We start from the raw sequence: 14,972 nt of genomic DNA, 5'->3' as shown, positions 1-14,972 counted from the left end.
AATGAGAATATGCAAAAATACGGATATTAAATTGAATATGTAAAACGTCACTTTTTGATTGCTTTTTCAGCAGCAAATAGATTTAGTTACATTTTAGTTAAATTTGTGAGACACGTTTGTTTAGATGACAAAAATATCTTAAGTGCCTGATGCAAAAGCTTTTCATTTCAAAAGTTCATGATGCATTCAGGAAAATGAACCGTGATAGTGCTGCAATTCTGTTCATCATCAGTGACATCATCAAACCAGCTCGTCAAATATCCATAAGTGTGTCGAGTCCCTTGTGTGTTTGTCAAATCTTGAGCTTGTGTTGGGGTTTAGGATGCTAAAGACACTAGAACTGTGACTCTGTTCTCCAGAGTTTCCCACACACACAACAATAGAAGTGTGTCTATTCACATGATAATGAGCCTTAATGCAGGACAGATTCCCTACAAGCTTTCTCACGCCTCTGATCAGGGCAGGCGCTAGCTATAGGTAGAGCAGGCGATTGCCTAGGGCCTCGGGCTTTGAGGAAGGGCCTCCATAACCGTAACATCCCCTATATGCCAGTCCACCAGTCAAAACGGACAGCAGATTCAAGCCTCATTGTTCATTGGATATAGTTGAATTTTCACCCATCTGCAATTAAACCAATTTGACAAACACACAAGGGACTCGACAATCTTATGGATATTTGATGAGCTGATTTGATGATGTCACTGATGATTCCAGCACTATCACGATATTCTTTTTTTGAAAGAAATGTCTTATGCTCATCAAGCCTGCATTTATTTCATCAAAAATACAGAAAAAAAAAAAAAAAAAAAAAAAAAAAAAAAAAAAAAGTTTGATAATAAATCAGCATATTATAATTATTTATGTACCTGTAGGATCATGTGACACCGAAGACAAGAAAATCAGTTTTGCATCACAGAAATATATTTTAAAGTATAGTAAAATAGAAAAATCATTATTTTAAGTTGTAATAATATTTCACAATATTGTTATTTTTTCTGTATTTTTAATCAAGTAGGCTAAATCCAGACTCGATGAGCATAAGAGACTTCTTTCAAAAACATTTAAAATAGTAATTTTCAAAATGTCTGTACGTATAAGTATACAACATTTAAAGTTAAATGTTGTGTAAATGAAAAGGTTAAGAATCATGTTTGTTTCAAGTGCTTTTTATTGGGGGTGGGGGGGCCTCCAGCATGGGGGGGGGGGGGGGGGTATAGTGGGTTTATGTCCCCACCAATGTCGAAAGCAAACCTGCGCCCTTGCCTAAATGATTTTTGCCTTGGGCCTCCTAATGTCTGGAACCAACCCTGCCTCTGATGCCTCTGATTTGTTGAAATAAAAGTCAGTTCTTTTCATTTTGCGTTTATAATATCAATATATGAAGTTGAAAGAGTATATTTAGTTATATTTCTGTGAGTCTGTTTCTCACTTTATTCATTCACCTCATTTATACTACAATACACACACGCCCCTCACAGACCTTCCACTAAATTTGAAGATAACAATAATCTAATCTTCATTTCAAACCAGACGTATGAACACACACATATATTATTTGACTGCAAGATAAACCCTGCCGGCTTCTCACTAAATGTAAATGGACAGGAAATGCTGCTTCAAAACAACATTTCTATATAATAATAATAATAATAATAATAATAATAATAATATTAGTTAAGTCCCCTGAGGTCATTTTCAATAGATCAGACAGTTACAATGCAAATATCATGATTATGGCTTACCAATGTGAAGATGACACACTAACTTAACCAAATCACATTTGTTTTCATATCAAACATTGCAACGGACATTTAAATTACCCAATTTAAAGTATGTGAATTAATACTCATGATAAAAATATTTTACAGAAATGCACACAAACATAACATACACATGTAAATAAATGAAAGTGTGGTCATTTTTATTTAGACAAGTATGCAATCGCACTCCAAACTCATCCAGTTTTGTCTGTATTTGATGATGTTGCATTGTGTCTTGAATTAACATATTTTGTCTAGTGAAATGAACTTATATAACCCTCACTTAGTAGATGGAAGGGACATTTTAATTGGAATATATTAGAAATATTAAGACATTCCTGGAACTACTTTTGCCATGTGTTTCCTTGAAAATAATTGCATGCCTTAGAATGTTTGTCAACCAATCAGATCAAGCATTCACCAGCACTGTAATCATCATTTATATTTTAAAGTTTTCGTGATCAATTTCCCAGGAAACTGCATGTTTTAATTATTTGTCCATGCTTGTTTACATCATATCTGTAAATAACGGAAAGAAGGTCAGGCTACAACTATGGCTGCATTCCAGTTAGTTTTTATGCCCTTTCTTCGCTAACTTCCCTCTGCTTCTTTGACTTGGATGTATGACATTGATTACATTGCACGAGTGCACACTACTGGCAGAACCCTTGCTATGGGCTGATTTGGAACTGCGGTGATGTCACAATTGTGTTGCATTGTGGTATATGAAATAGACGGGCTCCCTTGGTCAAAATTGAGGGGTTGAGGGTCATATAAACTATCCATATAAACTTTCCTTGTCCACTTCACAAAGAGGAACAGGGCAGCAGGGATCCCCCCCAAGGAGAAATGCTTAGGGAAGTTTGCAAGTGTATGTCTGAAAGCGCATAGATATGTACAGGTGCCCTATTAGCAGTTTCAATGGGACGCTATACATAAGCCACCTCCCATATTGGAATGGTCAAAGGAGGTCAATTAACACTGGAGAGCTAACACAACATTTCATAGATATTATAATTTATTAACCTGTAATATTGCATTAATATATATTAAAAACATAAACCAACACATTCTTACCTGAAAGTGAAGGTTTATCCACTTTCTTTAGGAATTTTAATTTTGCCTGTTTTTACAACCAGAGGCTGTGCAATGTTTTGGCATCTTGAAACTCATTGATTTTTATTGTGATGACACATTGACTGTTTCAAGATGGCAGACTCGTTGATTTATCTGGAGCAGTTGAATGTGGAATCTACCTATACACATCTATGTAAAAGCAAATTGGAACGTGAGGAGGGACCACCTCGATTGCCTCCTTCCTCAAGAGAGTACTCTACTTCTCGTTCCATTACCAGAGCCTGCTCAGAGCCCACCTGAGTGGGATTCGCCCCGTTGAATTGAGGCGGAGGAGAACCAAACTGGATTCTGTAGCCTCTCTCTACAGTATGCAGGACCCATGGAGACACATTTGCGAGTAGCCAAATAGTCTACTAAGGGAACCAGTCTCTCGAGACTGGCCTCTGGTGTACCAGAACGGCACACCGGCAGGAGACGTCCAAACTACCTGCTCTAGAGACCCCCGAAGGGGCGGAGAGCTTCTCAGTTAAACTACGTTTCCGGGCGGAAGTAACTGAGAGAAGTGCTCGCTGGAGACCGCTTCACACTGGAACACTGTCAGGGTTGGCAGACCGATCTCCCGAGGGCACTGAGGAGAGACGGGCACCGTGTAATGCGATGTAAGCTGCTCTTCCCCAGAGGGGTGGCCCTCAGAAGTCCGTTTTAGCCAAAGACAGATCCGCCTTCTGCTAGAAGCCTTTGGCCCGGGAGCGCGACTCTGACTCCAATATTATGTACGAGAGGTGATGCTCCCTAAATGAGGAGCTGGACCACGGTTGTAAAGCATCGTGCTCTCACACGAGAAAAGTCCCAGAGGCTCCTATATACACATATATGTATGTGTATATACACACACACACATCTAACTTCTCCTAGTTAGATGAAATACATAATTTAATTCCTCAAAAATTAAATGCAGAAAGACAACCAGACGAGTAAACACGGTCTGATATGAAAGGATTCATAATAAGAATGAGAATGAAGTAATGCACGCGGCCGCCTCGGCAACGCGCACTGCAAAAGCGAGCTCGCACTCAAAGGGGGAAGAACCGCACCGCGGGCTTCCAGCCCCAAGTGCTAGATCTGGGGAATGCAGGCGGAGATAGAGCAAACCCGTCTCCAACCCATCCGCCAGATCCATGTTACAATCCGCGAGCCCTACTTGGTCTCACTCGCCGCCATGCCTCAGTGGCGGACCGGAACCGCGAGATCTTACGGTGGGGAAAAGCACAATCAGCTCTTTATCTTACAGCTGACAGCGCGAATATAATGATGTCGTCATTCATAATATGCTTGTGCAAACACTGCAGCTTTACAAAGCTCATCGACGTCTTTCGCGTCCACCTCCTCGGAGGAAGACAAGCGGAGCGTCGAGCCCTCTCTCTGGGGGAAGAAACCGCGGGGCGGGCTTCCGAACACAAAGAGCGGGCGCTTGATCTGATGGCAGCCGCGGGGCCAGCACCGTGAGGAACACTCGCAAAGGCTCCCTTCTCGAAGAGAGCCGACTCCGCATGCTTCGCACCCAGGCAGACCGCGCACAAACTTGTGTGTATCCCCGCTCGTGATTGTAGCGAGAGCAGGGAGGAACACACAGCTTGAAGCGTGATCCGAGGTCGCCCTTTTGCTTTGATTTACTTGTGGCCTTGGACATAGTGCTTTATTTTGACAAACAACACCAAATAAGACTCACAAAACAAATATCGGACTGACAGACACACAAAGCGCTTCCTGAATGACAGAAAGCTGAAGCCGGCTCCACCTCACGTGCTTTTAAAGCTTCCTGGTCGTGACGTCACCCTCACGCCTCGCCCTTCCACTGGACCGATTGTACAGATGATTCAGACGGTCACGCCGAAGGCGTTCCCAAAGCGTATCTGACGCAGCTCGAGTTCCTGAAGGGGAACTCTGGAGCCCGAAGACACTTGAGCTTGAGCACGTTCTCCACCCTTTGACTTTCTCAGCTGCAAATGAAGACAGAAAAGCATCAGTAAAGTGGCTTTCAGATAAGCTGATATTTAAGAAGAGCAGTGAGAGCTGCTGCAGTAAGAAGGATGTGAATGTACCTTGTTGTTGAGAGGGAGATGCTCCTTTGAGATGATTGTAGGTGTCATGTCTGGATCTCGGTTCTGTAGATCTCTCTGTTCTATACTCCCAAATCTCCATATGAATGTGTGAGGCTTGAACACAGCTCAAACAGACAATGAGGGATGTAGGCCGCCACATGCTCAATGAAACACACAGCTGCTTTCTCAGAGATCTTTAAACTGACTGCAGTCACACTCTCCTGGAGCTGGTGGAGTCACCGAGACACACGGCTTCCCACACTTCTGTATTCATCACATTAAATCATTCACACAATAGAAGTGTGTCGGTTCCCACGGGACTAAACAGTTCCCAAAGACTGACTCTTTTGTGCTGTATTTTACACAGGACCATTGGTACATGTTTAGATGGACTGTAATTAAAAACAAACAAACAAAAAACATTATAAAATATAAGTCGAAGATTTAAGATATATCCATATCAAACATGACAGAACTTTAAAATTACAGAAGTTTTTAAAGAATGAAAAATATTTCTGAGGCAAAATAAAATAGTAACAATTTCTTTTATAAAAGCAAATTCAGAATAAAAATGTTAATCAAAACAAATAAGGATTAATAAATGAATACGATTATAATAGTATTATTAAATAAATCACAGGTTCATTCAAAGAAAGATACCAAAGATGAAAATGAGAATTTAAGAATACATTAAAGAAAATAATATTTTGTTTATATACTGTATGTGTTCAAATCTCAAAGTTATTGTATTAAGATCCAGAATAAAAACTTTCAGCATACAATTTTCAGCTATTAGATAAGTGTTTATTTATTATTGATTATTAACAAGGATTACAAACATGAGTAAACTTTATTTATTTTAATTTTATTTCTTTATTTAATTTTGCACAGACTCACTGGGTAATTTTGAATGCCATGGGAAACGCATGAACATTAAAACTACTTTAAATCGACTGAGGTTTTAATTTGTCCATCAAATTATCATGTGAATAGACACACTTCTATTGTTGTGTGTGTGGGAAACTCTGGAGAACAGAGTCACAGTTCTAGTGTCATTAGCATCCTAAACCCCAACACAAGCTCAAGATTTGACAAACACACAAGGGACTCGACACACTTATGGATATTTGACGAGCTGGTTTGATGATGTCACTGATGATGAACAGAATTGCAGCACTATCACGGTTCATTTTCCTGAATGCATCATGAACTTTTGAAATGAAAAGTTTTTGCATCAGCCACTTAAGATATTTTTGTCATCTAAACAAACGTGTCTCACAAATTTAACTAAAATCTATTTGCTGCTGAAAAAGCAATCAAAAAGTGATGTTTTACATATTCAATTTAATATCCATATTTTTGCATATTCTCATTGCATAATAATAATTCTGATCAGAAGGTGATAACTCCCTGACTCCTGTATGAAGTCAGGACATGTCGCTGTGCATCCCTCCAGATGGTTGGTGACGTCAGGTTGAAGTCTTCAGCGTCACTAATGCTCCATTCAGGACTCTGGATGCTTTTGTGCTCCATTGATGTGAACACAGAGAGTCGGTGTGGGAACCTCACATGAGATCTACTCACACTGACCAGCACAAACACACACACATCTGCTTCATCTGGACTCCACCGTGTGTGAGTGACGTCATGGCAGCAATGATAATGCGGAATATCATAAATTATGACACTAAATATTTGCACTTCTGTGAAAAGACTTAAAATGTTGATCTTCATACAAATCCTCATAAATAAATCCATATGTATGAAAATAATACTGAAAGAACTTCTTTGCCCAAAATAAGAAAACATTCGAACAGTTTAATTTCTACTGATTAACCTTAATTTTGTTATTCATTTTGTTATGATTTGACATGACCTAAACAGTTTTATAAAAAAAAAAAATATTGTAATATTTTAGTTTGATATTAAGCTATGGAATGCAAACTAAAACACTGCTTTGTTTAAAGTACAGAGTAATTGAGATCGGAAAGTGTAGGAATGCCATGATACTTCAGTGCACAGTGATGTATGCGTGCTCACTGACTCCACGTGTTTCTAGTGTTGATGAGCGTGTGCTGCTTCAGTGACATCGATGTGAACATGAGCTCTACAGGTCAGCACTTTCCCAGATTCACCCTCCATCTGCTCCTTTCAGCCCCTGATGGAGGATCATTGAGCATGTGGCGGCCCACATCCCTCATTGTCTGTTTGAGCTCTTCTATTGGCTCCAAACTGTGAGAAACTCCAACAAGCTCAAGCCTCACACATTCATATGGAGATTTGGGAGTATAAATAGAGGAGCTGCAGCCAGTGCAAATCAGACTCACTCTGAACAGAGAGATCTACAGAACAGAGATCCAGACATGACACCTACAATCATCTCAAAGGAGCATCTCCCTCTCAACAACAAGGTACATTCACATCCTTCTTACAGCAGCATTACTGCAGCAGCTTTCACTGCTCTTCTTAATCACTGGCTTATTTGAAGGACACTTTCCTAATGCTTTTCTGTCTTCATTTGCAGCTGAGAAAGCCAAAGGTGGAGAAGATGCTCAGAGATCGTATCAACAGCAGGATCGAGCAGCTCAAGTGTCTTCTGGCTCCAGAGTTCTTCAAGCAGCAGCCTGATTCCAAGCTGGAGAAAGCAGATATCCTGGAGATGACGCTCAACCTCCTGCAACACCACAGTTCCAGTTCACATGCTGTCAGTCAAGGCTTCTCCAGGTGTGTCCAAAGATGAGATGAAGACAGCAATCCAGAGAAGACTGCTGAAGTACTTCCAGAAGCTTCAGACTTCATGTGAGCAGAACAGGAGGGAAAGTGTCCTGCCAGACCAGAACACCTTCAGAAAAGAGATGAATGTCAACAAGAGCTCCATCTGGTGGCCTTGGTAGAGCTCAAAAGACTCCGACTGAATGTCTGCACTAGACTCAGCAGACTATCACGCTTTCAGTTTCTCTTTTTGAGAAAAAGTGTTTCATGAGTTCCAGTTCGGAAGAGATATTTGTACTGCTAAGTGCTCTGATGATTCAATCTTCTATGAAGACTTCATGTCAAGGGTTCCACATGGGAACATTTACTGACGTTTATATTAGACAACAGTGACTTTTACATTCTTCATTTGATGTGAAGTAAATTTTCTTTATTATTTTAAAGGCCATTTATAATCTGAAAACTACTCTGAAACTAAAGTTTTGTTCTAAAAGCTGATAAAGAGCACATCTTCTATGAAATGTTATAATATCTTGATATTAATATGACAGCAAAAATCTCGCGCCATAAAGTAGCTCAAAATGGACTCACATTTGATTTCATCTGAGATGATAATCATTAATATTCTTTGATCATATTTGATGTTATCCACTTTGGTCTATAATAGATCATATTCAGAATCTCCCTATTTTAAGGGTTTGTAAAAGTCAAAAGGTTTGTTCTCTGAATCTTTCCTGTACTATATACAGCTGTGATTGTTCCTTCTGTGAAGGTTTATATTCTCATGAAAACTTTGTCATTTGTCTTTTTAATTGATCATGTGATCATTTGTGTCCTTCTGTGAAGGTGATGGACGTTTTTAAGTTCAGTGAATGGATTTCTGCTGCAAAATAAAACAATCTACTGAGTGTCTGACATCTTCTGTGATTCTTGTCATTTTATCAATAATACAGGTATCTTTTCCTTTGTCTTGAATGAAAATAATCCAAAATAACAAACGTCCCCATCCCACTTGTATGTTGTTACTAAACAACACCTATGATATTTTGACTAATTTCCTCACAGCCTCATCAGCAAGGTGCAAATATGCCTTAGATACTGTAAAGCATATTTTTATAAACACACTTAAGTCAATATTGTTTGTAAAAAGGACTTACCAAAGACTTTAGCCCTACCAAGACTTATTTGGGAGATTGGGAGAAAGTCAAATGGTGCCTTCCGTTTGTATCCGGAAGTCCGAAATTCTGAGTTCCCATTAGGAACTTTTTACTGGAACGCGAAGCACTGCTTAGTGATGCTTCTAAACCTTTGTGGATCATTAGTTTGAACCAGTGGCTCGGAGCACTGTCAAACTGCCAAAGTAACATGCTTTCAGTAACAAGGCTTTATTACGTCATACGTTCTCTGTGAACCCATGAATCATGTGAATTCATTGAGAACACCTCCCAGTGGCGAACCATTGAACCAGCGTCTATGGTTTTTACCTGATCTCGGATTCTTTTTATCCATTTGTAGACATTTTAATGAGACATTGGTGTAAGGAATATTTAACAGTAGAGTAGTAGTTAAAAGAGTCTTCTTGGCATCTTATTTACAGGTAAACTATCACCTCGTAGCACCACTAACTCAGAAAACCTACCACATGTGTAGTATGGTTTTTCCTCAGCGTTTGCAATGTCTGCCAAAAGAAGACATCGGCCAGCTGCTCCAAGATCTTGCCTTTGGAGAAGGCTGTTGATTTTATACTTGAAAAATGTAAGTATTACTGCTTAATAATTAAGACTACCCCAGAATGAATTGCATTATAGCCCACCCCAGCACTTACGCACAAAAATAATAATGATAAATGCTGACCAATAATTAATTATATTACATTTTATGCTGAAAATTACATTTTAATAAAACAAGCAAAATGTAATTTCTTTTGTCATATAACATACATACCTGAATATACACTAGACCAATGCAGCTAAGGTGAATTTTCAATCAAGCAATGAATTAATCAATTAATTAATGAAATTATTATATTTTATTAGCTGACAACAATGGAAAACATGAACAAATAAGTAAAACACTGAATAAAATTAAGCATCACAATAAATAAATAAATAAATAAATACATATACGATTACGAACACAATGCTTTATTCAAACTTCTTGTTCTAACAATCATGTATTTACCGGCGGTGAACTGACATCCTACTGCCTTCTCAACACAGCTGTGCCAATTCTGCAGCTTTATTCTGATAAAGCAGCTGACCACAGTGCCCACCTTCACCTGTGTTTGCCATCCATCATGGCCCTCATTGCTGCAGTCATACTGGAATCTGATCATGTATGAGAAAGAGGCACCGAGGCTATCCTTGTCTGAGTGCACCCATCTGTCTCATCATCTCAACCTGGAAGCAAGCGCAGGACAATCTGGCTACTTCTGTGTTTGCTCAAAACATTCGTGTGCCTGCTCTCCATGAGCACGACTACCTGTAAAAAATTTCAACAAGTTCAAATATTTCACAATTCATGTTGTCAGCATTCCATTTCTTTCCAAATTTGATTTCATATGTTTACAATTGCATGCTAATTTTTGTTATAGCTTTATTACTTTTGTGGTGTAGTTGGCTAAATCAGTGAACTGGTAAGCAGAAGGTTGCAGTTTCAATCTAAGCAGCCGTAACCACCACCTTAGAAAGGCTCTTTACTCCAGTTTGCTCCAGAGGGATAGGGGTTTCCTGTAATTAGAGCACTGTAAGCTGGATAAAAGCATCTGCCAAATGAAGCCATAATATTCATTCCTGTTAGATTTTTGTGCTTTGCATAGAGAATTGTGTGTTGTGTTTTGCAGAAAGTGTTTTATGAAATTGAAAACTGAGTCTAGGGTCGAGAATTAGTGTATGGTTTTGCAGATTTGGTGTGTGCTTCTGGTGTTTGAGTTTCAGGTTTCAGGAATTGTGTGACAAGTAAAGATTTTGTGTGTAAGCAGTTGAAAAAAACCTGTAAAACCCCAAATGTTGGTTTACAAATGCTTTCCGTGATGCAGTTCATTGAAATCACTTGAAGCACTCCTATTAAATCATAATTATTATATAATTACTGAAATCTAATTATATATTATAAATAAATTTAAAATATATTTATTTCATTTAAGTTTAATTTAATATAGCTTAAAAGTATACTTTTAACATTAGAAAAACAGTTATTACAGCTTATTGTCACACACAGCAAAGATGATTCAGTGTTTGAGAGCTATGTTAGTCCAGTGGGAACCGACACACTTCTAGTGGGATTTAATGTGATGAAAACAGAAGTGAGGGAAGCTGTGTGTCTCTGTGACTCCACCGTGTGATCGGGGTCCACATTATGACATGAACCAGCTCTGTGTTTGTCTGTCTGTCACTGTCTCTCTCTCTCTGTCTGTGTGTGTGTGTGTGTGCATGTTTATGTGGTTTATGAGGACACAAATTTGTATAATGACATGGGTATGACAGAGGTATTACAATATGAAGGTGGTTTATGAGGACACTGCCTAAGTCCCCGTAATTCAAAAGGCTTAAAAAACATACTAAATGGTGTTTTTTTGGGGTGTGGAGGTGATGGCGCAGTGGATAAGACACATGCCTTTGGTGTGAGAGACCTGGGTTTGAATCCACTGTGAGACGCCAATGTGTCCCTGAGCAAGACACTTAACCCCCTAGTTGCTCCAGAGGTGTGCGACCTCTGACATATATAGCAATTGTAAGTCGCTTTGGATAAAAGCGTCAGCTAAATGAATAATTGTAAATGTTTTTTTGAAAATCTAAAAATGCACAAAGTCTCGTGTGAGGGCTAAGTTTAGGTGTAGGGTTGGTGTAGGGCAATAGCACACACAGTTTGTTCAGTATAAAAACCATTACGCCTATGGAGAGTCCCCATAAACCACAAAAACCAACGTGTGTGTGTGTGTGTGTGTGTGTGTGAGAGACTCGTGTCACTGTGGTGACCTAAAAAAAGGGATAAATTTAGATGTAGGGTTGGTGTAGGGTGATACAATATATGGTATGCACATTAGAAAAACCATTACGGTTATGAAGAGTCCCCACAAGGATAGACGTGCATGCAGCAGTGTAAAGTACTTGAGTAAATGTAACTAAGTACTGTACTTAAGTATCTTTTCGGATACTTGGTTTACTGAGCATCAAAGACATTAGCAACTTTTACTCTCTACTTCGCTACATTTTCGAATGAGTATCTGTACTCTTTACTCCCCTCATAGGCGTAATTTACGGGTGGGACGGGTGGGACATGTCCCCACCACTTTTTACCAGGCTCGATATTGTCCCCACCACTTTTCAAAGCAAAGTTACGCCGCTGACTCCACTGCATTTAAAATAAGTGTTGCAGTTACACATTACATTTTGCATGGCACATAGGTTTTCTGCAGAACTTTATTTATGCTACAAAAGATGTGATATCGCCAACTACAGGGCACTCATTGTACCCTATCTTGTGCATTTTGCCCTTACCCAAACTTGTCAACAAGGTTACTTTACGTGAATGTGAGTTTCTTAGCCAGTAGCAGTGAATCACAGGTGTTTTATTTATGAGATAAGGACATGACAGCTGGCATTAATGAGGCCGAAATCAGCACATCCAGTGCAAGAAGACTTTGACTTTTTCATTTTACTTAACAGTATTTTATTTATCCGTTATACTGAAGATACCTTTTTGAAGGATATTGTTTTTGTTTTGTTTTTTGTTTTGTTTTTGCAATTTTGAGGTGTTTGGTTTTAGAAAATAAGCGTGATTGCTCTCCTCACAAATCAGCTCTTTCTTGTTTTTGTTGTGTTTTCTGTGCTTTGTCTTGGACTTTTAGGTCACTTCCTGTCTCCCGTGGTGTTTGTAGTCAGTTTGTATCTTATGTTGTTCAGCTTGTTAGCCTCCTGTATATATATACAGCCCTAGTGTTTCTTTAGGTCTTTGTGAGTTGTTGAATGTAATGGTTGTATGTTTGCCCGTCATTCTGTTCTTTGTTCCCTGTGGTTTTTGGCTTATTGTTTGTTTTAGCTTTTCCATGAGATATCTGCAAATAGATCCTTGCCTCTGCCTGTTTCCCCGGCTTCTCCACAGCATTACAGTTTTTGACTGGCATGTCTCTTTGCCTAGTACACCTTTGAGCCTATATTTAGTATAAGTAAAATAATTAAGTACTGTTAAAATCAGATACTCTTACTCAGGTTGTTTTGGAACTGGTGAATTGTAACTTGTAGTGGAGTAATTTTCACTGTAAGGTATCTGTACTTTTACTCAAGTATGGTTTTCAGGTACTCATTACACCTCTGCGTGTGTGTGAAACTGTCTGAGAACAGGTACAACCACAGATCTCTCATAGAACAGCTGCTTCACCAGAATATCCTGTTACATTGACCTAAAACACTTTTATTACAGCATTTCCACTGATTCAAAACTGCAGCTGCATGTGCTGATTTAATTAATGTACAATTAAACTGTTATGCCACCGCCATATCACCCAGCAGCTCAAGCACTGAAGCTAAGCGGGGTTGAGCTTGGTCAGTACCTGGTTGGGAGACCTCCTGGGGAAACAAGCAGCAGAGGGTGCTCACCCTGTTGTCTGTGTAGGTCCTAATGCCCCAGTAGTGACGGGGACACATTACTGTGAGAAAGCACCATCCTTTGGATGGGACATTAAAAATCCCATGGCATTTCTTGTAAAGAGTAGGGGTGTCCTGGCCAAATTCCCTCCACTGGCCCTTGTCAATCATGGCCTCCCAATAAACCCCATCCACTGAATTGGCTCTATCTCTCTTTCTCCTCTACACCTAGCTTGTGTGTGCTGAGCGCACTGGTGCTGTTTTACTGTGGCTGCCGTCGCATCATCCAGGTGGATGCTGCACACTGGTGGTGGTTGAGGAGAGATCCCTCCATATGATTGTGAAGTGCTTTGGGTGTACAGCAATACACGATAAAGCATTACTTTATATAATGCCTCATTCATTCATAAAGAATCATATGTACATACACACCTAAAAGTATAATGTCATTGCTTTGCACATTTTTATGATTAACACTGACGTGTTGATTTATTTTCTAAAGGCATGCAGTGCTCTTTTAGGGATAATGAAATCTCGGTATGGCATGTGTTTGGTTATGACATTGATGTGAACATGAGCTCTCAGCATTTTCCCAGAATCACCCTCCATCTGCTCCTTTGAGCCCCTGATGGAGGATCATTGAGCATGTGGCGGCCCACATCCCTCATTGTCTGTTTGAGCTCTTTCATTGGCTCAAAGCTGTGAGAAACTCCAACAAGCTCAAGCCTCACACATTCATATGGAGATTTGGGAGTATAAATAGAGGAGCTGCAGCCAGTGCAAATCAGACTCACTCTGAACAGAGAGATCTACAGAACAGAGATCCAGACATGACACCTACAATCATCTCAAAGGAGCATCTCCCTCTCAACAACAAGGTACATTCACATCCTTCTTACAGCAGCATTACTGCACTGCACTTCTTAATTATTGGCTTATTTGATGGCCACTTTCCTAATGCGTTTCTGTCTTCATTTGCAGCTGAGCCAAAGGTGGAGAAGATGCCCAGAGATTGTGTCAACTCAAGCTCAAGTGTCTTCTGGCTCCAGAGGTCCTCAAACAGCAGCAAGCTGGAGAAAGCAGATATCCTGAAGATGAGGCTCAACTTCATGCAACGCCACAATTGCGGTTAACATGCTGTCAGTCAAGGCTTCGCCAGGTGTGTCCATGAGATTCTGCACTTCCTGTCCAAAGATGAGATGAAGACAGAGAGCCAGAGAAGACTGTTGAAGCACTTCCAGAAGCTGCAGACATCATGTGAGCAGAACTGGAAGAAAAGTGTCCTGCTAGACCAGAACACCTTCAGCAAAGAGACGAATGTCAACAAGAGCGCCATCTGGAGGCCTTGGTAGAGCCTTACAGCAACCAGCAGCACATGCTGAACATCTACTGTATATTAGACTCAGTGGACTATTATGCTTTCAGTTTCTCTTTTTAAGAAAAAAGTGTTCCATGAGTTCCAGCTTGGAAGAGATATTTGTACTGCTAAGTGCTCTGATGATTCAATCTTCTATGAAGACTTCATGTCAAGAGTTCCAGATGGGAACATTTACTTATATAAGACTTTTACATTAGATATTCCCATCATCTAAAAAAAAAAAAAAACTTTATTATTGTTAGAAAGATCATTTATAACCCTTTCACACTGCACGTTGGTCCTGGAAAATTGCCGGAGATGCGTTCTGTGTAAACGCAAACACGTCAGAAGATTAATTCCGGGATCGATCCCAGGTTGG

The 14,972-nt window shown here is 39.7% G+C and overlaps 1 pseudogene across 1 annotated transcript; it reads left to right on the top strand.

Moving 5' to 3' along the window:
• Window positions 1–7,117: 7,117 nt before the first annotated feature.
• Window positions 7,118–14,588, top strand: LOC306855238 (transcription factor HES-5-like; annotated as a pseudogene). Its single transcript has 3 exons — window positions 7,118–7,350; window positions 7,464–7,663; window positions 14,396–14,588. The product of its transcript is annotated as a transcription factor HES-5-like (transcript).
• Window positions 14,589–14,972: the final 384 nt, after the last annotated feature.

Source organism: Barbus barbus (assembly GCF_936440315.1).
Source record: "Barbus barbus genome assembly, chromosome: 35".
Taxonomy (NCBI): domain Eukaryota; kingdom Metazoa; phylum Chordata; class Actinopteri; order Cypriniformes; family Cyprinidae; genus Barbus; species Barbus barbus.
This window is presented reverse-complemented; position numbering and strand designations above follow the sequence as displayed.